Below are 27,212 nucleotides of genomic sequence, written 5' to 3'. Positions count from 1 at the left end.
TGTCCATTTTAGTTCACTGATTCCAAAGATGTCGATATTCTATCTGACCATCTCCTGCTTGACCATATCTAATTTACTTGAATCCACAGACTTAGCATTCCACATTCCTATACAATATTGTTCTTTATAGCATCAGACTTTACTTTCACCACCAGACAGACACATCCACAGGTGAGAATTGTTTCTACTTTATCCCAGCCACTTCATTCTTCATGGAGCTATCTCTCCCCCATTAGCTTATTGGACACCTACCACCCTGGGATGCTCATCTTCTAGTGTCACATATTTTTGCCTTTTCATGGACCTTTGCTCTGGCCCCCAGGCAGCATGTTGACTGACTCCCAGCTGCTGATGAATGTTTACATGCTCAACAAGGACCAGCAGGGGGACAACCAGGGTGCTGGCCATGTTGTCTGGCACGTGGAGTGGCTGAAGGGGGCATATCCTTGCTAGTTAGGGCCTGACAAAATGTGATTCACCGGAGAAGGGAATCGCAAACCACTTCAGTATTCTTGCCTTGAGTACCCAGTGAACACAGTGAAAAAGGCAGCAAGGAATAGAACAGCTGAAGCTTTGGTTGGTCCCATGGGATATATGGGGACCTTAATATAGTTAAGGACAGAAGAACTTAAAATATATGCATAAAGAAAAAAAATCACATTTCTTAGTACTTCCTTCTGTCTACAGTATTTTTTTTGACCTTGAGGGAATTATACTTACAAAAGATGAGGTGATCTAAGTAACAAATTATCAAGATGTTTGTTAACTTTGTTGAGAATTGAAATGATTCCTGATTTTTACCAGCACCTCCTTGACATATCTCTAACCTAGTCTGCTTATAGGGATTATTGCCATTTTTTTCCTTTTCCCTTGTTGTTATTATTGGACAGTGGCACTGATGCGATGACCATGCTTTTATGTCTTATCTGCCAAGGTTGGTCTATGGGCTGGAAGAGAAAATGAGAACTCTGTCAGGGAAGGAGTACCCATAGTGTAGTCCACGTGTTTCTATGAGAAAACAGGGAAAGCAGGTGGGATCTTAGTTGGAGTAAAAGAACAAATGACAACTCAATTCATGACAATTTATATTTTTGGTATCTGGATCATCATGCACTTTCCCATCATCTCAAAACCTGTCCCCTACTCTACTCCTTGGTTTGAATTTTTTTTGCCATCGTGATTTCTCTTTTTCCCTTCCTTTTCTTTCTTCTCACTCCCTTTCCCCCTCCCATTTCTTCCTCCTTCCATCTTGGTTTCTTCCTCCTCCTCCCCATCCCCCCTTTGTTCTTCCTCTTTCTTCTCCATTAAGCTCCTTCCCCTGTCCCCATTTATCTCATATGGAGAGTATAATTTGTTCTTTGTTCTATAATTTCTTAGCTCTATAATTTGTTCATCTCTCCATCCTCCACAAACTTTGCCTTTGTAGTCGACAGAATCCCTCCCATTAAGAGCAGGTAAGCCCTAAGCAAGGTATTGAGAATAGTGGCTTTGCTCTGGATAAGAAATGGAACAGAATTTCTCCAGGACAGATATTGGAGTGGGTAACCATTCCCTTCTCCAGTGGATCTTTGCATCCTAGGGATTGAACTTGGGTCTCCTGCTTTGCAAGCAGATTCTTCACTGTCTGAGTCACTAGGGATGCTCCTAACAAGATTTAAGCAAAGCATTGAGAACTGTGGCTCTGCTCTGGATAAGAACTGGAACAAAATTTCTCCAGGGCAGGTAGGCAGATTAATGTGGTTGCTCAGGGCTCTCTTTTCTTTAAACATAGACTTGACTTTCCTCCAGGAATTTGGAGTAGGGAACTCATCCCCACCACTCTATGGAAACAGTTTGTTCAGATAAGTGAATGCTAAACATAATGAACTCCTTAATTTATTGGTTGTGGGTAAGGAAACAAAGGCTCTGCAGTGGAGACTTTATTCCTCTTTTGTATGGATTTTAATGCTGTGGCACAGGCATTCATTCCCCATCCTGGACACAGTTGTGAATTGAGATTAGTACTTAAATCTACATTACTGCAAAAATAGACCACGTGTGAGAAACGAGTTACACAAAACTTTGCAAAGCAACGTGTCAACAAGTCTAACTCAATTTGGCACAGTACAAATTGAAAACAGAACTGCCCACTACCTGTATTATTTGCCACAAAATGGCTTTTTAGAATAGTATAGTTAAGGTTGCAATGATCTCATTGATTAAAGTTAACATCTATTTAAAGGTAGATAACTGAATTTGGCATCAGAAATGCCAGGTTCCAATCCTGTTTAGCTATGAAAATTTTGGTAAGTTAAAAATTTAAGTTTCATAATCATGAAATAAAATTAGAAACAGGATGTTACTGAAAAATAAAGTAATTTAAATCTTGGGATCATGTGCAATGCAATACATAATTTTAAAATATTGACTTAAGAAATGATAAGTGCAGATCAAACTAAAGGTAATGCCAAGCCTTCATTCATTTACAAATATTTAATATATATTTGAAGTGTATTTTAATTTTTATGGCCTTTTAAGAATAATATAGCACTGTGAAATTGATTTATACTATTTATTTACCCAGCTTGATGTCATGTAAGGAAGTTTATCTAAAATGTGGGTAAATATTTGCTTTATTTTGTAAATAAATTATAGCTATCACTGTGTTTGATTTTTCTTTGCGACTGTAGAGTCCATGGAATCCTCTTGGCCAGAATACTGGAGTGGGTAGCCTTTCCCTTCACCAGGAGATCTTCCCAACACAGGTCTTCTACATTGCAGGTAGGTTCTTTACCAGCTGAGCCACTAGGGAAGGCCAAGAATACTGGAGTGGGTAGCCTATCCCTTCTGCAGCAGATCTTCCTGACCTGGGAATCGAACCAGAGTTTCCTGCATTGCAGGCAGATTCTTTATCAACTGAGCTATCAGGGAAGCCCAAGCAAGGCTTCTCCAAGGGCAAAGCAGAAGCCCCCAACAAGATGGTAGGAGGGGCAAACTTGCATTTAGAATCAAATCCCATACCTGCCAGAGACTCTGAGAGGGCTCAAATAAAACCTTGTGTGTAGCCAGACCTGTGTTTGAGCCTCCTGTAGAGGTACTGGTCAGCAGTGGCCTGCGGCAGGGACCAGGGCACTGGGTGCAGCTACCTGGGTCACACGCCTGTGGTATAAGCCCTCTTGAAGGAGGTCGCCATTAACCCCACCAAAAAGCTGCCAAGCAGACAACCCACAAACTGCAGAACAATTATGCCAAAGAAATTCTCGCACTGTTAAGAAAGTTCTAGGACCCAGAGCAAATTTACCACCCTGAGGATCTGGCAAAGGGACTGAGAATGCCCAGAGAATTTGACTTTGGAGGCCAGTTGGTTACAGAACTTACACAGGACTGGGGAAACAGACTCTTGGGGCACAAACAAAACTTTGTGTGCACCAGGATCCAGAAGAAAGGAGCAGTGACCCCACAAGAGACTGACCCAGACTTGCCTGTGAGTGTCCAAGAGTCTGCGGCAGAGGGGTGTGTCGGGAGTGGCCTGCTGCAGGGTTGGGGGCACTGAGTGTGGCAGCGCATGCACAGGACCTTTTGAAGGAGGTCGCCATTATCTTCATTACCTCCACCATAGTTTGGCCTCAGGTCAAACAACAGGGAGGGAACAGAGCCCTGCCCATCAACAGAAAATTGGATTAAAGATTTACTGAGCATGGCCAGGGCCATCAGAATGAGACCCAGTTTCCCCCCAGTCAGTCTCTCCCATCAGGAAGCTTCCATAAGCTTCTTATTCTTATCCAACAGAGGGCAGACAGACTGAAAACCACAGTCACAGAAAACTAATTAAACTGATCACATGGACCATAGCCTTGTCTAACTCAATGAAACTATGAGTCATGCATGTAGGGCCACCCAAGACAGATGGGTCATGGTGGAGAGCTCTGATGAAACATGGTCCACTGGAGAAGGGAATGGGAAACCACTTCAGTATTCTTGCCTTGAGAACCCCATGCACAGTATGAAAAGACAAAAATAGGACACCGAAAGATGAAATCCCCAAGTTGGTAGGTACCCAATATGCTACTGGAGAAGAATGGAGAAATAACTCCAAAAAGAATTAAGAGATGGAGCCACAGCAAAAACAATGCCCAGTTGTGGATGTGACTGGGGACGGAAATAAAGTCTGATGCTGTAAAGAGCAATATTGTATAACAACCTGAAATTTAGGTCCATGAATCAAGGTAAATTAGAAGTGGTCAAATAGGAGATAGAAAGAATGAACATCAATGTTTTAGGAATCAGTGAACTAAAATTAACTGGAATGGGCGAATTTAACTCAGATGACCATTATATCTACTACTGTGGGCAAGAATCTCTTAGAAGAAATGGAGTAGCCCTCATAGTTAACATAAGAGTCTGAAATGCAGTACTTGGGTGCAATCTCAAAAATGACAGAATGATCTCTGTTCGTTTCCAAGGCAAACCATTCAATATCACAGTAATCCAAGTCTATTGCCCAACCAGTAATGCTGAAGAAGCTGAAGCTGAATGATTCTATGAAGACCTACAAGACCTTCTAGAACTAGCACCCCCAAAAGATGTCCTTTTTATGATAGGGGACTGCAACGAAAACTAGGAGGTTAAGAGATACCTGGATTAACAGGCAAATTTGGCCTTGGAGTACAAGATGAAGCAGGGCAAAAGCTAACAGAGTTTAGCCAAGAGAATACACTGGTCATGGCAAACACACTCTTCCAACAACACACGAGAAGACACAACGCATGGACATCAGCAGATGGTCAATACCGAAATCAGATTGATATTTTTGCAGCCAAAGATGGAGAAGCTCTATACAGTAAGAAAATCAAGACCAGGAGCTGACTGTGGCTCAGATCATGAAGTCCTTATTGCAAATTTCATACTTAAATTGAAGAAAGTAGGGAAAACCACTAGGCAATTGATGTATGACCTAAATCAAATCCCTTACAATTATACAGTGGAAGTGACAAATAGATTCAAGGTATTAGATCTGATAGAGTGCCTGAAGAACTATGGAGGGAGGTTCGTGGACATTGTACAGTAGGCAGTGATCAAGACCATCCCCACCGGCCCCCCAAAAATGCAAAATGGTTGTCTGAGGAGCCCATACAAATAGCTGAGAAAAGAAGAGACATGAAAGACAAAGGAGAAAAAGAAGAATATACCCATTTGAATGCAGAGTTCCAAATAGCAAGGAGAGATAAGAAAGCCTTCCTTAGTGATCAATGCAAAGAAATAGAGGAAGACAATAGAATGGGAAAGACTAGAGATCTCTTCAAGAAAATTAGAGATACCAAGGTAAAGTGTCTGTCTACAACGCAGGAGACCTGGGTTCGATCCCTGGATTGGGAAGATCCCTTGGAGAAGGAAATGGCAATCCACTCTAGTACTATTGCCTGGAAAATCCCATGGACAGAGGAGCCTGGTAGGCTACAGCCCATGGGGTCGCAAAGAGTTGGACACAACTGAGTGACTTCATGTTCACGTTTCACATTCATGTTCAAGGGAACACTTCATGCAATGTTGGGCACAATAAAGGACAGAAATGGTATGGACCTAACAGAAGCAGAAGATATTAAGAAGAGGTGGCAAGAATACACAGAAGAACTGTACAAAAAAGATCTTAATGACACAGATAGCCAAGAAGGTGTGATCACTCATCTACAGCCAGACATCCTGGAATGTGAAGTCAACTGAACCTTAGGAAGCATCACTAGTGGAGGTGATGGAATTCTAACTCTGTCAGCCTTTGCTCTGCTTCATTTTGTACTCCAAGACTGAATTTGCCTGTTACTCAAGGTATCTCTTGACTTCCTACTTTTGCATTCCAGTCTCCTATAATGAAAAGGACATCTTTTTTGGGTGGTGGCAATATTTCATTCTCTTTTATGGCTGAGTAACATTCCATTGTACATATATATCACACTTTCTTAAGCCAATCATCTGTTGATGATTACTTGGGTTGCTTCCATATCTTGGCTATTGTAAATAGTGCTGCTGTGAACATTGAGGGGGTGCATGTATCTTTGAAATTTTATATATATATATATATATATTTTTTTTTTAATATATATACATATAACCAGGATTGAAATTACTGGATCTAGTGAATTCTAGTTTTAGTGTTTTAAAACTAAAACTTCATACTTTTTTCCATAGTACTTACCCCAATTTACATTCCCACCATTAGTATAAAAGTGCTAACCTTTCTTCACATCCCCTCCAGCACTTGTAATTTGTAGACTTTTCAATGATCACCATGTAGACAGGTGTAAGGAAAAATCTCATTGTGATCTTGTCTTGTATTTTTCTAATTAGCCATGTTGAACATTTTTTCACATTCCTGTTAGCCATCTGTATGTCATCTTTGGAAAAATATTCAAATCTGCCTATTTTTGATTGGATTATTATTTTGATACTGAGATGTATAAGCTACTTATAAATTTTGAATATTTGTCCCATTATTTACAGATATTTTCTCCCATTCCCTTAGGTTATCCTTTTATTTTGCCAATGACTTCCTTGCTGTGTATAAACTTCTAAGTTTGATTAGATCCCATTTGTTTATTCTTTTATTTCTTTTGCCTTGTGGAAAGGATCTAAGAAGATATTGCTATGATTTATATCAAAGAGCATTTCACCAATATTCTCCTGTAGGAGTTTTATGGTGTCATGTCTTACGTTTAGGTCTTTAAACTTTTGAATTTCTGCATATGGTATGAGGAAACATTCTAACTTCATTGCTTTACATGTAGCTGTTCAGCTTTCCCAGCACCAATTATTCAAGAGACTCTTTTCTCCATTGTATATTCTAGCCTCCTTTGTCATAGATTAATTGACTACAGATGGGTGGGCTTAGTTCAGAGCTCTGTTTTCTGTTCTCTTGATCTGTGTGTCTGTATGTATGCCTGTACCATGCTGTTTTGATTAATATTGCTTTGTAGTATAGCCTGAAATCTTTTTTTCCCCTCAGGATTGTCTATTCACGGTTTTTGTATGTGTGTGTGTGTGTGTGTGTGTGTTTTTTTTTTTTTGAGCTGTAGGAGTTGCTTGTATATTTTTGAGATTAGTTGTTTGTTGGTTGCTTCATTTGCTATTATTTTCTCCCATTCTGAAGGCTGTCTTTTCACCTTGCTAATAGTTTCCTTTGATGTGCAGAAGCTTTTAAGTTTAATTAGGTCCCATTTGTTTATTTTTGCTTTTATTTCCAATATTCTGGGAGGTGGGTCATAGAGGATCCTGCTGTGATGTATGTCAGAGAGTGTTTTGCCTATGTTCTCCTCTAGGAGTTTTATAGTTTCTGGTCTTACATTGAGATCTTTAATCCATTTTGAGTTTATTTTTGTATATGGTGTTAGAAAGTGTTCTAGTTTCATTCTTTTACAAGTGGTTGACCAGATTTCCCAGCACCACTTGTTAAAGAGATTGTCTTTAATCCATTGTATATTCTTGCCTCCTTTGTCAAAGATAAGGTGTCCATATGTGTGTGGATTTATCTCTGGGCTTTCTATTTTGTTCCACTGATCTATATTTCTGTCTTTGTGCCAGTACCATACTGTCTTGATAACTGTGGCTTTGTAGTAGAGCCTGAAGTCAGGTAGGTTGATTCCTCCAGTTCCATTTTTCTTTCTCAAGATCGCTTTGGCTATTCGAGGTTTTTTGTATTTCCATACAAATTGTGAAATTATTTGTTCTAGCTCTGTGAAGAATACTGTTGGTAGCTTGATAGGGATTGCATTGAATCTATAAATTGCTTTGGGTAGTATACTCATTTTCACTATATTGATTCTTCCAATCCATGAACATGGTATATTTCTCCATCTATTAGTGTCCTCTTTGATTTCTTTCACCAGTGTTTTATAGTTTTCTATATATAGGTCTTTAGTTTCTTTAGGTAGATATATTCCTAAGTATTTTATTCTTTTCGTTGCAATGGTGAATGGAATTGTTTCCTTAATTTCTCTTTCTGTTTTCTCATTATTAGTGTATAGGAATGCAAGGGATTTCTGTGTGTTGATTTTATATCCTGCAACTTTACTATAATCATTGATTAGCTAACACCTATCCTGCTCAAACTCTTCCAGAAAATTGCAGAGGAAGGTAAACTTCCAAACTCATTCTATGAGGCCACCATCACCCTAATACCAAAACCTGACAAAGATCCCACAAAAAAAGAAAACTACAGGCCAATATCACTGATGAACATAGATGCAAAAATCCTAAACAAAATTCTAGCAATCAGAATCCAACAACACATTAAAAAGATCATACACCATGACCAAGTGGGCTTTATCCCAGGGATGCAAGGATTCTTCAATATCCGCAAATCAATCAATGTAATACACCACATTAACAAATTGAAAAACAAAAACCATATGATTATCTCAATAGATGCAGAGATAGCCTTTGACAAAATTCAACACCCATTTATGATAAAAACTCTCCAGAAAGCAGGAATAGAAGGAACATACCTCAACATAATAAAAGCTATATATGACAAACCCACAGCAAACATTATCCTCAATGGTGAAAAATTGAAAGCATTTCCTCTAAAGTCAGGAACAAGACAAGGGTGCCCACTTTCACCATTACTATTCAACATAGTTTTGGAAGTTTTGGCCACAGCAATCAGAGCAGAAAAAGAAATAAAAGGAATCCAAATTGGAAAAGAAGAAGTAAAACTCTCACTATTTGCAGATGACATGATCCTCTACATAGAAAACCCCAAAGACTCCACTGTGTGTGTTTACATATAAATTTTTTTGTTTATTTGTTATAGTTCTGTGAAAAAATATCCTGGATATTTTGATAGGGATTGCATTAAATCTGTAGGTTGCTTTGGGTAGTATGAGCCATTTTAATAATAATGATTCTTTTAGTCAAGTGTACAGGCTACCTTTTCATTTCTTTGACTCATCTCATTCCCTTTATCAATGTCTTATAGTTTTCAGTGCATAGGTCTTTCACCTTCTTGGTTAAGTTTATTTCTAAGTAATTTTTGATGAAATTTTAAATGAGATTGTGTGTTTACTTTCTCTGATATGTTGTATTTCTTTACACAAAAAGTGAAATATTTCTGTATATTTAATTTTGTATGCTACAACATTGGGCTAATAGATTGAACTTGGAACTATTCCGTCCTCTTCAAAGTTTTGGAATAATCTGAGAAGGCTAGGTATAATTTTGTATATGTTTGGTAGAATTTCCCAGTGAAGTCCAGTGTCTTTCTTGATAGTCCAGTGTTTTGAGGAAACTGGCATGGATTTTTTTTTTTTTAAGAGGACAAAATAGATGAAGTTGTGGTTAAAAGGAATGTATGTGTACCAAGGCCTTTGTAATTTTATAATAAGTTTGTATAATATACTGCATGAAAAGTACCTTGTAGCATTTCTTCTCAATACTATAATTTCCTTAGAAATTAGTTTGAAAGCCATAAAAAGGGCCTGTAATAGAGGAACTATTAGAGGTGTCATTTGTAATTAAGACACTAGTAACATATGTACTTCTACAAGTTGCCAGGTGTTGATGTTATACATTATAGACTGTAATTTTTAGATGTTTTGGAAAAGAACATAAATGTTTTCAAAAAGTTTAATGAAATGAATAGTTGCCAGAAAAGTCAAACCGCTTAAAGTCTTATTGTGCTAATACTAAAAATGAGGTTACTTTTTTTTTTTTTTTAGGAAATTAGTATTATCACACTGAAAGTATGGGTTGTCCAAGACTATTGGCTTAATTTAAAAAAATTTTTAAGGTGTTCTGCATATTTCGAATAAAGTCTTGATGTAGTTCAGGAGCTGGAAACATTGTAACAAACAATGTTCTGGCCTTTAAATTAGTTGCTAGGAAACTGTAAGACCAAAGTCAACTTTAACAGCACTGCTGCTGCTCTGCTTTACTGCAACATGTTAATAGAACAGGGTCATTTGCTTCCTGCCTTTGAAGACCTCTGTCCAGAAGGGTCTTTTGCTAAGTCACTGAGATTCATTCCCAAGGGTCAGATGCTGAACATTCAGACTGATGGCATGGACCATGTGATAAACATGGAGGCAGTATGTGTAGTCGAGATCGTGAATACAAGGGCTTTTTCTGTCAGCTGCCATGATTGACAGTGCTACTTGTTTAAGTTGTTCTTTCCCAGAAGGCTCCTTGAGAATTACTTTGTGGTCCTTACTGACACCTTTAAACTTTCAATAACCATTATTCTTACACTTATTTTTTAATCCTGTCATAACATTTTCCATCAGAATTATATTGATTTTTGTGAAAAATATAATAATCCTCATAATGACCGGATTTCTTCTATTTCTACCAGAAAAAAAAGCTATTAAAATGCTTGCACATCTTCCTCAAACTGGTAGTATGCATTTAAAATACTTTCGTAATAATAAATACCACATGGACATATGTAGCCAGGAAAGGGTTTCCGTTTTTATGACACTTGCTTCTCAAAAACAGACATATTCTTTAAAGGAAAAAAAAATTGCCAGCTCTGAATTGATTGACATTTGTTTACTTAACTCTCTCCTTTTGAAAGCCTGCACACCTATTTCAACCTTGAACAGTTTCCAACTGTGGTATACTGGAACATTTTTTCATTTATTAAGTTCAGTGTTGCCAACCCAAACAAAGTATAATCAGCGATGATCCGAGCAGACCAAGCTGTCTAGCACCATACAATGTATCTGCATACTAATTTCCAAATTCCCTCACATTTCCAGAGAACTAATGGGATCATTTTCATTCTGTTACAGCAACTCAACAGTTACTGAATCACCATCTGTGTTTTCGTTAACCTGAATCAGATATGAATTCTGTTATTGCAAGGTAGAGCAGCTTGTTTAATGATTCTTAATCTTTTCTTTAATTAAATCATGCAGCCAACCTGAAAAATCTATCTTAATGCAAATTAGGAGCTTTTTTGGCATTCGCTTACAGTAATGCACTAATAAGGTTAATTTATGAAGGTTCTCTTCCAGTCTGTACAGATGATATTTGTTCACTGCATATTTTTAGCATATTGTCCCTTTTTGTAATATTTTAAGTAATAAAAACATAGCTATTTTTCACTTACACAAATGAGAGATACTGTAAGCAGCACTCTGTTAACCAAAACTAAGTACAAAAAATATAAAGAATTCTAGATAAGAAGAGAATTCATTTTGTTGAGTTTCAAATGCCAATTCTCTGGAAATAACTGTCTCTCTCTAATCATTTTCTAATCATTTTCTTTTTTCTTAGATATATGAAAAGGCAGAGAACTGAATAATTAGAGGAGTACTTACCTTGAACATGTTTTTCCTTTTGGACATTAGTTAGTTATATAAAAAGTAAATAAAATAGTATAAAATTATCCTATCAAAACTTTGCAGTTACATACTTATTACAAGTTATATTTTTAAAATTTAAAAATACCTCATCTACATGATATTTTCAATTAGGTATTATAATAAATATTTCTTGTAATGCTAAATTCAGTATAAATACACAATCATGGAGCTGGATTAGATTATAAGAAATAGTTCAGGATAAAACAAATAGCTTGTAAGAACAGTGGGATTAAAAGTTAATGAATGAAAGAATACTACTAACTTTACTATTCTAATATTTACAAATGGGGCTTTTCTTTATGATAGAGTTAGCCACTGTATGAATTAGTCTTCTCTTAATCTAGATTTAGCATTTGAATAACACCAAAGATGGTTAATTAAAGAAAGAAAGAAAGAAATTGAAGTCCCTCAGTCATGTCTGACTCTTTGTGATCCCATGGACTGTTGCCTACCAGGCTCCTCTGTCCATGGGATATTCTAGGCAAGACTACTGGAATGGGTTGCCATTTCCTTCTCCAGGGCATCTTCCTAACCCAGAATGAACCTGGATCTCATTCATTGTAGGCAGATGCTTTACCGTCTGAGGCACCAGGGAAGATTAATTAAGGCAGAATACAAATAATCTGCCTAAATTTGTTATGATAAGCATACGAATTTGAGAGCAACATATATGCTAAGCATATTACACACATATACATGTAGTGATGTGAATATAAACAGGACATAGTTGTCCTTAAAACCTTTAATTTATTGGAAGGATTACTAACTTTGCACTCACAAGGTTTTTGAATGTGACTTCAAGTAGGTGGCAGTATTTTCTGAAGTAGTTATCTTCCTTGCCTGCCTACGTGTATGCTAAGTCACTTCAGTCATGTCTGACTCTTTGCAACCCTGTGGACTGTAGCCCACCAGATGAGATTCTCCAGGCAAGAATAATAGAGTGGTTTGCCATTCCTCCCTCCAGGGGATCTTCCTGAACCAAGGATCAAACCCACATCTCTTCCATCTCCTTTACTGGCAGGCAAGGTTTGGCTAACTGGCATGATTGTATACTAGTTAGATTGTATACTAGTTATTCACTAAGAATGAACTAATCTTTTAAAAGATTACTAATAACTTCTACCCCATGTTACATTTCAAAATATCCTACAGTAGAATGCATTTAACCTATGAAATAAACTGTATAACTTGTTTTTTGTTTTGACCTCACCTCTCTCCATGATATATAGACTCAATTCCTAAATAGTTGTGTGATGAAATATATTTTAATAGCACAACTTGTTTCTTTAGAAAATAATTGGGTATAGGTTATATCCAAAAGGAGATTTCCTTATCTGTTATTTAGGTGGAAAATTAAATAATTTTTAAAATATCTTTTAGGTGATTTCATTATGGAATTCTGTAATACGAGTATGTCATTCATCCCCCAAAGCACTGGAATAAGGTGTAAGTAAAAGAGGAGTGCAGTGGCCTTAAACAAAGTAATAAATTGTAATGCAAATCTTGACCTGTGGGTTTATATCTACTAGACTTTGAAAAGATAAAAACAAACTGATTAATGAGGTTACAAATATATTATTGCCTTTAACTTCCAAACTCCAGTATGGCTGTTGACTATATTATACCTCTAGGTTAAATTCATTCCAGAGGGAACTGGGCCCAACAGAAAGCATCAGTCATTTAGAGAATAATGACATAGCTTAATTATAATTAGAAGCAAAGCAAGACACTGGTGTTCAATTGCCACTAACAAGCAGGATAAGGTATTTCAGATACTTTGGGTCAGAGATTAGAAGATATATTAAAGATGTTCTTGATACGAGTGAGATCCTCTTATTTGAAACCAGATGACACAGAAATAGTTTTATCTAGGAAATTTGTAAGTTACATTGCCTTTTTATTTCTTTGAGGCAGAATCTATAAAATGCTGAATTATTACCTTACAGTAAAGCTGCTATTTTAAGAATTTTAAACTAATATTGACTGCTGTCAGATCAGTTTCTAGATTTATTGACTTCAGAAGTAAATATAAACTGAGGTGAAGGTGAGGTCAGATCAATATTTATCTTGTGAATCAATAGATTCTGATATTACCAAAACTGAAGCTCAATAAATGTATGAGGTTGATAGAGAAAAAACTTATCAAAAAGTTTAGTTTTGAAATTTCCTTAGCAAAATTGACTTGCCAGTTTTGAATATGCGATTTTATCATGCCATCAGGGTATACAGAAGAAAGTAATTCTGCATAGTAGTCCTGAGAACTTAAACTATATAATAGACATTGGCAACGTTCCTGTGTAGAGTCTTCTCTTGTGTTGCTGGAAGAGGGTGTTTGCTATAACCAGTGTGATCTCTTGGCAAAACTCTGTTAGCCTTTTCCCTGCTTCATTTTGTACTCCAAGGCCAAATGTGCCTGTTACTCCAGGTATCTCTTGACTTCCTACTTTTGCATTCCAGTCCCCTATAATGAAATCTTTTTTGGGTGTTAATTCTAGGTCTTGTAGGTCTTCATAGAACCACTCAGTTTCAGCTTCTTCAGTATTACTGGTTGGGGCATAGACTTGTATTACTGTGATATTGAATGCAGTGACTTGGAAACAAAAAGAGATCATTCTGTCATTTTTGAGATTGCACCCAAGTACTGCATTAGGTTGCTTAAAACCCAACATTTGGAAAACTAACGTCATGGTATCAGGTCCCATCACTTCATGGCAAATAAATGGGGAAACAATGGACAGACTTTATTTGGGGGAGGGGCTCCAAAATCACTGCAGATGGTGATTGCAGCCATGAAATTAAAAGACACTTACTCCTTAGAAGAAAAGTTATGACCAACCTAGACAGCATATTAAAAAGCAGAGACATTACTTTGCTAAAAAAGGTCCATCCAGTCAAAGCTATGGTTTTTTCCAGTAGTCATGTATGAATGTGGGAGTTGGACTATAAAGAAAGCTGAGCACTGAAGAATTGATGCTTTTGAACTGTGATGTTTGAGAAAATTCTTGAGAGCCCCTTGGACTGCAAGGAGATCCAACCAGTCAACCCTAAAGGAAATCAGTCCTGAACATTGGAAAGACTGATGCTGAAGCTGAAACTCCAATACTTTGGCCACCTGATGTGAAGAACTGACTCATTGGAAAAGACCCTGATGCTGGGAAAGATTGAAGGCAGCAGAAGTGGATGGCAGAGGATGAGATGGTTGGATGGCATCACTGACTCAAAGGACATGAGTTTGAGCAAGCTCTGGGAGTTGGTGATGGACAGGGAAGCTTGGCGTGCTGCAGTCCATGGGGTCTCAAAGAGTCGGATACGACTGAGTGACTGAACTGATAGATTGATACAGAATGTTTCTGTCTCCACGAGACACATGTTTTTTCAATCATATGTTATCCAAGTTCTTTCCTCATTTTACCTCTTATTTACCTGCCTCAGAAAGAAAAAAATTGGAAAATGTTTGCTGAAGAGAAATTTTGTTCAACTTTTGATGCAACGTCATTTGAAATGTGGTTCCTGAGATGAACAATAATTTCTTGTTTACTTGTATCTTCATCTTTATAGCTCCTGTGTGCTCCAAGGTACTAATATGTCCTAGTCCACTCAGGCTGCTATAACAAAATATCATAGACTGGGTAGCTCATAAAGAATAGAAACTTATTTTTCATGGTTCTGTAGGCTAGAAGTCTGAGGTCAGGGTGCCAGTATAGTTGAGTGAGGGCCCTTTTCTAGGTTGTAGACTTTTCATTGTGTCCTCACAGGATGGAAGTGGGCAAGGGAGCTATGTTTTCTCTTTTATAAAGATATCAATCTCATGACCTAATCACCCCCAAAGCTTTTTAATGACTAATATCATCGTATTAGGCATTAGGATTTCAACATATGAATTTAGGGGAAAAATAAACATTCAGACTGTAGCACTTGCATACTGTAACACAAAATTTTAATTTTTTATTTTTATACAACTTTAAAGGTTACTTTCCAGCTAATTATTACAAAATACTGGCTCTATTCCCTGTGTTGTACAATACACTGAGCCTTATACCCAAGAGTTTTGTATCTCCCCATTCCCATCCTTATATTACCCTGCCACTAGTAACTACTAGTTTGTTCTTATATCTGTGCATCTGTTTTTTTGTTATATCCAGTAGTTATATTTTTTAGGTTCCACATATGACTTATAGCATACAGTTTTTTCTAACAAATTTCACTTAGCTGAATGCCCTCCATCCAAATCTATCCATGCTGCTACAAATAGCAAAATTCAGTTCTTTTATGACTGAGTAGTATTCCACTGTGTGTGTGTGTGTGTATCTCACACTTTTATTCGTTCATCTGTTGATGGATGCTTAGGTTGTTTTCACATCTTGGCAATTGTAAGTAATGCTTCTATGACCACTGGAATGCATGTGTCTTTTCAAATTCATATTGTTTATTATTTTTTCAAATATATACTCAGGAGTGGAATTTCTAGGTCTTCTGGTACACAGAGCCCTGGTGGCTCACATGGTAAAGAATCTGCCTACCTATGCAGGAGACTCAGCTTCGATCTCTGGGATGGAAAGATCCCTTGGAGAAGGCAATGGCAAACCACTCCATATTCTTGCCTTGAGAATTCCACGGACAGAAGAGCCTGGCAGGCTATAGTCCATGGAGTTGCAAAGAGTCTGACATGACTGAGCAACTGAACATACATGCATCTTAGTTCTATCTATATTTTTTGAGAAAATCCCATCCTGTTTTTTCCACAGTGACTGCACTGATTTACACTTCTACCAGCAGTGTACAAAGGTTCTCTTTTTTCCAAATAATTGTCAACATTTGTTATTTGTGTTCTTTTTTATGATAGTCATTCTGACAGGTGCGAGTTGATATCTACTGTGGTTTTCATTTGCAGTTCCCTGATGATTAGTGATGAGCATCTTTTCATGTCCCTGAAAGCATGAGCATCTTTTTATCTTCATTTCCACTTTAGAAAAAAATGTCTGTTCAATTCTATTTTCAACTGAATTGTTTATTTTTGATATAAAGTTATATAAGCTGTTTATGTATTTTGAATATTAATACCTTATTTGCATCATTTGGAATTATTTTCTCTCATTTGCTCTGTTGTAGTTTTCATTTTCTCAGTGGTTTCCTTTTCTATAAAAAGCTTTTACAGTTTTTCATTATTTTAATATTTTAATTTTATTGGAGTATACTTGATTCACAGTGTTGTTAGCTTCAGGTGTACAGCAGAGTAATTCAGTTATATATGTACATATAGTCAATATTTTATAGATAATTTTTTCATATAGGGTATCTCAGCATATAGTTCCCTGTGCTATACAGTAGGTCCTTGCTGGTTATCTGTCTTACAAATAGTAGTGTGTGTGTATGTGTGTGTGTTCATCTGAAGCTCCCGATTTATTCCTCCCCTGCCACATTTCCACTTTAACTGGGAATTTGGTGACTTTAAGTTTGCTTTCAATATCTCTAAGTCTGTTTATGTTTTGTACATAAGTTCATTTGTGTCTTTTTTTAAAATTTAGATTCCACGTATAAGTGATATTTGTCTTCCTGTCTGACTTCAGTTAGTATGGTAATATCTTGGTCTATCCATATTGCTACAAATGGGATTATTTCATTTTTATGACTGAATAATATTCCGTTGTATGTGTGTGTATATACATAATGTAAATCACCGGGCTTCCCAGGTGGTGCAGTGCTAAAGAATCCATCTGCCAGTGCAGGAGACACAAGAGACATGGGTTTGATCCTTGGGTCAGGAAGATCCTCCGGAGGAGGAAATGGCAACCTACTCCAGTATTCTTGCCTGGAAAATTCCATGGACAAAGCAACCTGGCAGGCTACAGTCCATGGAGTCACAAAGAATTGGACATGACTGAGCAACTGAGCACTCACACACACACACAAATATTAATATACCACATCTTCTTTATCCATTCCTCTGTTGATATTTAGGTTATGTCTATGTCTTGTCTGTTTTGATGCAATAAACACCGGGGTGTGTGTATCTTTTCAGATTATGGTTTTCTCCAGATATATGACCAAGAGTGAGACTACTGAATCATAGGAATAGCTCTGAATTTAGTTTAAGCAAGCTTCATCCTGTTCTCCATAATGGCTGTACCAATTCACATTCTTCCCAACAGTGTGTGTGTATGTGGGTGGGGGGGTTCCCTTTTCTTCACACCCCTTCCAGCCATTTATTGTTGGTAGACTTTTGGTGAAGGCCATTCTAACTGGTGAGAGGTGATACCTCATTGTAGTTTTGATTTGTATTTCTGATAATTAGTGATGTTGAGCATCATCTCATGTGCCTCTTGGCCATCTGGATTTCTTCTATGGAGAAATGTCAATTTAACTATTCTGCCCATTTTGTGATTAGGTTATTTGATTTTTGGATATTGAGTTACATTAATTGTTTATTCTGGAGATTAATCCCTTCTCAGCCCCTTAATTTTCAGATATTTATTCCCATTCTGTTGGTTTCTTTTTCATTTTGTTTGTGGTTTTCTTTGCTACACAGAAGCTTTAAATTTAATTATGTCCCATCTGTTTTTTGTTTGTTTGTTTATTTTGTTTTCATTTTGATTATTCTAGAAGGTAGATCTAAAAAGATGTTGCTGCAATTTATGTTAACGAGTGTTCTTGTGTTTTCCTCTAAGAGTCTTACAGTGTCCTGGCTTGCATTTAATTCTTTGATCCTTTTTGAGTTTATTCTTATGTACAATGTTAGAGAATTTTTTTTTTTTTTTTAACATGTTACTGTTCAGTTTTCCCAGCACTACTTACTGAAGATACTTTTATCCATTATATATTCTTGCAACTTTTGTTGTAGACTATAACCAGAAACATGAGTTTATTTGGGGGCATTCTGTCCTGTTCCATTGATCTATATTCCTTTTTTTGTGCCAGTACCATACTTTTATGATTACCATAGCTTTGAAGTGTAGTCTGAAGTCAGAGAGGCTGATTCCTCCTGCTCAGTTTTTCTTCCTCAGGACTGTTTTGGCTCTTTGGGGTCTTTTGTGTTTCCATGTAAATTAAAAAATGTTTTGTTCTACTTCTGTGAAAATGCCATTGGTAATTTGCTAGAGACTGCATTGAATCTGTAGATTGCTTTGGATAATGTAGTCATTTTAACAACATTGATTTTTCATATCCTTCCATCTGTGTCATCTTTTGATTTCTTTCATCAACATCTTATAGTTTTCAAAGTACAGGTATTTTGTCTCCTTAGGTAGGTTTATTCCTAGTTATTTTATGCTTTTTAATGTGATGGCAAATGAGATTATTTCCTTAATTTCTCTTTATGATCTTTTGTTGTTAGTGTATAGGTATATAAGTAATTTCTGTGTATTAATTTTGTATTGTGCAATTTTACTGAATTCATTGGTGAAGTCTAGTAGTGTTCCAGTATCATCTTAAATTTCTATGTATAGTATTGTGTCATCTGTAAATTGACAATTTTACTTCTTTTCCAATTTGGTTTTCTTTCTCTTCTGATTGCCATGGCTAGGATTTCCAAAACTGTGCTGAATACAAGTGGCAAGCATGAACATCCCTGTCTTGTTCCTGATCTTTGAGGGAATGCTTTCAGCTTTTGCCATTGAGAATAATGTTAGCTGTAGGTTTGTCATATATGGCTTTTATTATGTTGAGGTATGATTCCTCTATTTTCATTTTTTGGAAAGCTGTTATCAAAATGAATGCTGAATTTAGCCAAAAGCTATCTCTTCCTCTGTTGAGATAATCATATGATTTTTATTCTTCACTTTGTTAATGTGGCATATCGCACTGATTTGTGGCTTTTGCAGAATCCTTGCATCCCCGGGGTTGATCCCACTTGATTATGGTGTATGATCCTTTTAATATATTGTTGGATTTGGTTTGCTAGTATCTTGTTGAAGATATTTGCATCTATGTTTACCTATGATATTGACCTGCAATTTTAACTTTAATTAGGTCCCATTTGTTTATTTTTCATTTACTTTAGGAGACAGATCCAAAAAATATTGCTACAATTTATGGTAAAGACTGTTCTGTTTTCCTCTAGCTTTGTAATATCTTCACTGCTGTTTAATTAGCAAATCTATTGTTTCCTCATAATTCTTGATTTCAGATTCTTGAGTCTTTTCAATCCCTAATGTAAGTTCCAGATAATAATAAGTCCAATGTCTATTGAAGGCCACATATAGGTAGGAAAATATAAGCGAAAAATTCACAGAACTTATGATCTGTGCCCTTCACACTTTTTGTTCATCAAATATGGAATGGCAGAGCATCCTAGACACTGAAAAATATTTAGAAAGCATTGTGTAGTTAATTAGGGATTGTTAAATTGCAAAACACGTGCATGAGGCCCAGAGATATGAAGTGTGGTCCCATCATGGAAGACTGTTGAGGTCCTAAATAAAATGAACAAAGAAAAACCAAGAGAACAGAGAAGAGAAGAGATGAATCTTTGTCAGAACATTTTATGAAATGAATATTTTGATTTAGAAAGTTATCAAGAAAAATACTTGCAGACAAATTTACAAAATCTTACATACAAATTCTAAGCTGGAATATGACCTTCGTTATTACAGATTGTCACATTTTTCCCAGTCAATAGAAAATTTGTCCTTGTCTCAAACTCTGTATCCTAATGACTAAGCTCTTCTCTTTAGTCATACTTCTTTCAGCTTTTGGAGAACAGAGAATATGATTTATGTATTCATTATACCACCTTCAGTGCCAAGGAAAATACTTTGTACATAGTAGGTCCTTCTTCAACAATGCTATTGGTCAAATAAAGCTTCAGTGAAAATGTCCATTTCTGTGGTACATCAGTACTGTCTTCGACTAGAATCGGTTGTTAATGTATTCCCTAAAAAGTTTCATACCTAGATGTCTATGAAAAAAGATACTTCTGCATTTCTTAATTAAACTTGTTTTATTTTTACTCTTTCTTTTGTGTTCCTAAGGCATTTTGGATATGACTCGAATATAACGTACATCACAGTTTAAAGAAATATTTATCTGTCTACTTGCTATACTAGATTATGTTTTTCTGAAGAGAAAGGACTGTATCTTCTTTTCTTGGCATCTATGGAAGAAAATGTTAGATCTCTATCGGTGACTCAATCTTTGTTGAAATAGAATCCTTAAATATAGAAAATTGTGATAAATGAGTTATTATAATGAAACAAATTCTACCAAATGAGGAGGGAAAACTTTTACGACTGCTTCTTTTTGCTGTGAAGACACCTCCTTAATTTGTGAAAAGTAGGAGGAAGATAGAAGACTGTAAATTCTTTGGTTTTTAACATGTCCTCTAATTTTGGCAGATTTTATCAGGTCTTTTGCACATAGCTGATTTACTTTCAAGTACGAAAACAAATTCTCATAGGTTTACAGGCTAAGTGAAAAAAACTTTATTTTAGTGTGAATGCTAGTAACTTTGAAGTACATGCTTATGTGAATAATCCAAACATAAACTAACAGGAATTACATTTTTTTTAAAGAATGCAGCAAAGAAAAGACTGGTAAGTGTTAGCAGGTAGAGAGGGGGGACCAAGAAGAAGACAACCATTTCAAGGTATAGAAGTTCATTGTTAACTTGACAGACAGTTCTAATTGACAACATCAAAATGCTTCTTTGAAACTTAGGAGCTATGCTTTACTCAGATGCGAGGATTATGTGTTTTTCAAAGTGTGGTCTGTGTGTAGGGTGACCATATTATCATCCAAACCTAACACTCTCAAGAGTCAAAGGGGGCATTCTTAATATGCTGATCACTAACATTAAGAACGGGCCTCCCTCGTGGCTCAGATGGTAAAGAATCTGCCTGCAATGCAAGAGACCTGGGTTCCATCCCCAGGTTGGCAAGATTTCCTGCAGGAGGGCATGGCAACCCACTCCAATATTCTTGCTTGGAGAATCCCCACGGACAAAGGAGCCTGTCCTGGTGGGCTACAGTCCATGGGGTAGCAAAAAGTCAGACATGACTGAACAACTAAGCACAGCACAGCATTAAGAAGAATGCTGGGGAATCTAGTTCAGTTGGGGTAGATCATCACCCTGAATAGACCACTTGTAATGGTATTATCTAGGGTATTTTAAAATGTGAATTTCAAACTCTAGTCTAATCTCACTGCATAAGACAGAATCCCTAAATCTGGACTGGGATTCCACTTTCTAATAAGTACCCTAGATGGTACAAATGTACATTTTTATGTTGTGGAAGTTGGACTTGAAATGATTAGTTAAAAAGGTGAAATTCTACAACCTACCCCTTCATGCTGAGTTCACACTTGCTAGAGACAATTTTACTCCTAACACCACCTAATATGTCAGACTCATGGTTCAGTAAGATTTGAAAGATTTATGATATAAAATTTTATAATAGGGACATGTATTGACCTACAGATCCCCTATTTTATAATTATGGTCCATAAAATCAGGCTAAGATGAAGCCTAGCCTTCATACAAATTTAGATGCTTTTGCTATATACCACCAATGCCTCCTGGTGACAGCCCCTTCTCCCACAAATAATATCACTCCCAATCCCTAGGATCCCCAAAACATTAACTATACAATAGAAAGAGACAAAGTTCCTGCCCTTAAAAAATAAGGATAAAAACAGAATCTTGAAAGCAAGTATTTTAAAATCACAACTTTTAACTGAAAATACTTCAAGATCACATTAACTTAACATACATTCCAAGAGATTCAACTAAAATATCTTTCTCAGAAAATATATATTCTCAGAAAAATTTTTCAAAGTCTGTCACTTGCACATATCACTCACTACAGTGATTTCTATCCTGTAAAATGCAGAGCACAACATCAACCAGAACCCAAGAAGAAATAAATTTATATTCAACTTTTCCAAAGCATGACGCTTATTGTGCTTTTTTCTAAAGAATGCTTATCTGCCAAGAAATAAGCAAGGGCAGGAACAACCAACTATAACAAGAGGAAGGTTGTTATTTTACCATCACTTGTGATATATGCCGATTTGTATATTTAAAATGAAAACATTAAAATTACAGCTTAAATGTTTAAGTATGATTTGACCTAAAATAAAGGAAATAAATTTACCAGTTGTAGTTTCTCAATGCTGAATAGACTGTCTCATCTAGAACAAAAAAGGAACCATTTGTTTGATATCATTTTTGATGAATTATTAATTTTATCACAGCTAAGATGACAGCTAATATTAGAACATTGAATTATTAATTTTCAAATATGCAATAAAAAAGCAGAATAAACATAAACTGAGAAGTGTTTTACGTATGGGTTACATTGCTTACATATTCTATTTAAGAAAAATACCAAAGGAAACAGAAGGAATTAAAAATCTTGTCAACACTTCTGATGAATTCGTTTACTCAGTACTTTCTATGCCACTTTAAAATATAAAGCACAAATAACATTGCATACTGATAATAAATGTTATTATTGAACACTAAAGATATACATTATCCATATTGCAAATCATCTTTGTGTAGTTCCAAGCAGGATAGTTAAATTACAAAGTGCTAATAAGAGTGAGAAACATCTGTGGTCTTAAAGAATTCACCTCTAATCTTTCCAGGATTATTTTATGGAGAGATGAAAATTGTTTCTTCAGAATAGCTTCCAGTTGGTTTTTTAGCCATTATGTTTTGTCATGACAATTATTCCTGTTATTTCATAGAATAAAACTCACAGAGCCTCCAGTCTTCCTCAACTGTTTAAAGTGGTGAAGTTTCAGCCCAAAAGTAAGGATAGAATCTAAGCAGCTCTGTCACAGTAGGGACCAGTGCTGGGTCCTGTCGAATACCTGTCCAGGAACCTCGCCTGAACTCTTGAACCTTCCAAGCCTTAACACTCGACTTCTGAATAAGAAAGTGTTTTCTTGGTGTCATAAGCACTCCAGCAGTGTATAACAGAATCACTGCTCAGAGCAAAGGGAAAATTATGGAAGATACAGAGGGGAATGCAGACTGATGGATATTTTTAGGACATGATTCCCTGTCAGAAGGAAGAAACCAGTTGTTCATCCCAGAGTTCACAGGATTTAATCTGGATAAAGGGTAATTTTTTTTTTATATCCATTAAAACATTTGTTTTAAATTATGCCATTTGTTATTTAAGCACGTGGAACAGGGAGTACAAAAAGAAAGTTTCACAAGAGTAATTTTTTTTTTTTCTTTTCAGTGAGGTAGGACTCCAGGTAATAAATAATGACCTACAGCTTTTCTAATTTAGATAAAAATGATTTTAGCTAGATATGCTTCTGTGATAATATTCAAATCAATAATTTTAATCACTATTTTTACACTTCACTATTGCTATACATGCCCCTACTGAAGGTTCTATGTAACCTATTAGATTATTTTATCATTTATTCTATCTTGTAATTAAAACATATGTTTATATATTATAATACATATCAAGTGACAAGCTAATCAGATCAGATCAGATCAGTCACTCAGTCGTGTCCAACTCTTTGCGACCCCATGAATCTCAGCACACCAGGCCTCCCTGTCCATCACCAACTCCCGGAGTTCACTCAGACTCACGTCTGAGTGAGTTACATCTCATCCTCTGTTGTCCCCTTCTCCTCCTGCCCCCAATCCCTCCCAGCATCAGAGTCTTTTCCAATGAGTCAACTCTTCGCATGAGGTGGCCAAAGTACTGGAGTTTCAGCTTTAGCATCATTTCTTCCAAAGAAATCCCAAGGCTGATCTCCTTCAGAATGGACTGGTTGGATCTCCTTGCAGTCCAAGGGACTCTCAAGAGTCTTCTCCAACACCACAGTTCAAAAGCATCAGTTCTTCATGCTCAGTTTTCTTTATAGTCCAACTCTCACATCCATACATGACCACTGGAAAAACCATAGCCCTGACTAGACGGACCTTTGTTGACAAAGTAATGTCTCTGCTTTTGAATATGCTATCTAGGTTGGTCATAACTTTCCTTCTAAGGAGTAAGCGTCTTTTAATTTCATGGCTGTGGTCACCATCTGCAGTGATTTTGGAGCCCAAAAAAATAAAGTCTGACACTGTTTCCATTGTTTCCCCATCTATTTCCCATGAAGTGATGGGACCAGATGCCATGATCTTCGTTTTCTGAATGTTGAGTTTTAAGCCAACGTTTGAGCCCTTAATGTTGTCAGACAGTCATACTGCTTTCCTCTAGCACTTCCATTCTCTCACATTCCTAAATGACTATTTATGACCTTTGCCTCTTTGCTCCATTTCCAACAACTCATCCCCCATCATCACTCACACAGATAACAGCCTTGCTTTCCTATTTTAGTGTGAAATCTGAGCAATCAGAAAAGTACTTCCTGGGACTCCCACTGCCATATTTATTCACCCATTACCTACTCAGTCTTTCCTCTTCTTTCTATGCTCTTGGCTAAGGCCAAACCAATAGATCTCATACCTTTTTGTATAATGAAGGATCTCACACCAAAAATTCTCTATTTTATATACTTATTATGTTATATATATTCCATTTGGTCTAATGTGTCATTTAAGGCCAGTGTTTCCTCATTGACTTTTCTGACTGGATGATTTGTTTATTGATGTAATTGGTGTATTAAAGTCCCTTACTATTATTGTGATACTGTCAAATTCTCCCTGTATATCTGAGACATGTATATCTGAGATAAGAAGGATACCATAAAATGATCAAGGCATCAATCCAACAAGATATAAAAGTAAATGTAACTATATAACATTATATATTATTATAACATTATTATATATATAACATACCAAACATAGAAATCTCTGAATATGTAAAACAAATACTAATGGATATATAGGAAGAAATTGACAGCATCTCTCCTCTTTTTAATCATGAACTTTTTTCTCCACTCTGGATCATTTCTAACAACATACAAACATGCATTTAATTGCCCCACATTTTATCTAAAAAATAAATGCTTCTTTTTATTTTGCCCTCCAACAACTAGTCCATTTCTCTATTTTCCTTTACAGCAAAATTCACTAAAGAGATGTCTATATTCACTTTCTCAAGTGTTTCTGTTTCTCTTTTTCTTTGAACCCACAGCAATCAGGCTTTTACACCCACCTTTCTAACAGAATTGAACAGCAATGACCTTCGAACCTAAATCTGACAGCTAATTTTTAGACTCCATTTTATTGAACCTATCTCTGGCAGTAGACATAATATTTTCCTTGAAAGACTTTCTTCATTTGACTTCCAGAGCATCACATCTACTAGTTTTTTTTTTTTTTTTTTCCCCCCTAAATCAGTAGTTGCTTTTCTTCTATTTACTATGTTGATTTTTCATCTTCAAGACTTTTTTAACCTCTATTTGTTTCCATCTAAACTTCAGTGACTTTCTGAAGACTTATGGCTTCTAATACTATGCTGCTGCTAAGTCACTTCAGTCATGTCTGACTCTGTGCAACCCCATAGACGGCAGCCCACCAGGCTCCGCTGTCCCTGGGATTCTCCAGGCAAGAACACTGGAGTGGGTTGCCATTTCCTTCTCCTCTGATACTATAAATAGGCTATATATCACCAAATGTTTATGTCCATCCAAGACCTTATTGAGTTGTATTACAACTCAATAAATCCAACTGCATAGTAGATAACTGTCCTTAAATATCTAACAAGCAAATCAATTTTAACACATCCAAATACAGTTCTTCATCATCTCCCAGAAGTCTTGTTCTGCACCTTTTTTAATCTCTAAGTATTTAGTTCTTCCTATTGCCTAGGACTGGAGAAGGCAATGGCAACCCACTCCAGTACTCTTGCCTAGAAAATCCCATGGACGGAGAGGCCTGGTGGGGTACAGTCCATGGGGTCGCTAAGAGTCGGACATGACTGAGCGACTTCACTTTCACTTTTCACTTTCATGCATTGGAGAAGGAAATGGCAACCCACTCCAGTGTTCTTGCCTGGAGAATCCCAGGGACGGGGGAGCCTGGTGGGCTGCCGTCTATGAGGTCGCATAGAGTCGGACACGACTGAAGCGACTTAGCAGACTTAGCAGCATTGCCTAGGACAGATATCTTAAAATTGATCTTGATTTCTCCTTTTCTTCTCAGTCCACATTAAATCAGAAAGCATATCTCATTAGCACTATATTTAAAATAGATCCAGGTCACAGTCACCCCTATTCTTAAGATTCTAGTCTCATCCCTATCTGTTCTCACACATATTATCTCAGTAACCTTCAAATTGTTTTTCCTTCCTTTCTGCTTGTTTCCTATGGTAAAAATGGCTATATTTATGTGTATGTTTTACTTGAAAGTAAATGCCCAACCAAGGTCTAAATTTCCCAGTCCATAGCATATAGGTGGAGTCATGTGGATAATTCTAGCCAATACAATGCAAGGTTGTTAATTGTGCAGAACTCATTTTTTTATGTTCTCTTTTCCTTCTCCAGAAACCATGAAGACGTTTGTGGAAGACCACCAGATGACAAGATGGAAAGAATACTGATCCCTGTGTCACTAATTAGAAGAGAGAGATCAAGAAATCTACCCATTCAGAAACATCCACATTGGGTTTTGTTATGATCAATGCATATTTTATTAAGTCCCTGAGATTTGGGGATTCTTTGTTATAACAGTTATACTATCTTAGACATTAGATAGTACATCCTATTCTCCACCAAAGCTGTCAGAATGAGCCTAATAAAACATATGTCAAATGAACTCACTCTTTTACTCACTTACTTTATGCAGTCACACAGGCCTCCTAACTATTCCTGGAATGCACCAACCACTGCTTCATTGAAAGCCTTTTACTCCCTCTTTCCTATGCCTGGAGTGCTCTGCTGATAATTCTATGTCTATTCCCTTATCTCTTTAGTCAATCTCTTAGTGAAATTTTCCTTGACCTACTTATTTTAAATGGA

The 27,212-nt window shown here is 36.5% G+C and overlaps 1 long non-coding RNA gene across 2 annotated transcripts in view; it reads left to right on the top strand.

Annotated features, from left to right (window-relative positions):
• LOC104971220 (uncharacterized) overlaps positions 1-27,009 on the top strand; it is a 287,688-nt gene extending 260,679 nt beyond the window's left edge. The window contains exons 5-6 of one of the 2 annotated variants that reach the window (XR_009491649.1): positions 2,670-2,760; positions 26,739-27,009. This is a non-coding gene — a long non-coding RNA (uncharacterized lncRNA). The remainder of the gene's footprint in view (positions 1-2,669; positions 2,761-26,738) is intronic. The other variant, XR_001502271.3, reaches the window with a different exon arrangement.
• Positions 27,010-27,212: the final 203 nt, after the last annotated feature.

This window comes from Bos taurus, chromosome 2 (assembly GCF_002263795.3).
Source record: "Bos taurus isolate L1 Dominette 01449 registration number 42190680 breed Hereford chromosome 2, ARS-UCD2.0, whole genome shotgun sequence".
In the NCBI taxonomy this organism is placed as follows: Eukaryota; Metazoa; Chordata; class Mammalia; order Artiodactyla; family Bovidae; genus Bos; species Bos taurus.
This window is presented reverse-complemented; position numbering and strand designations above follow the sequence as displayed.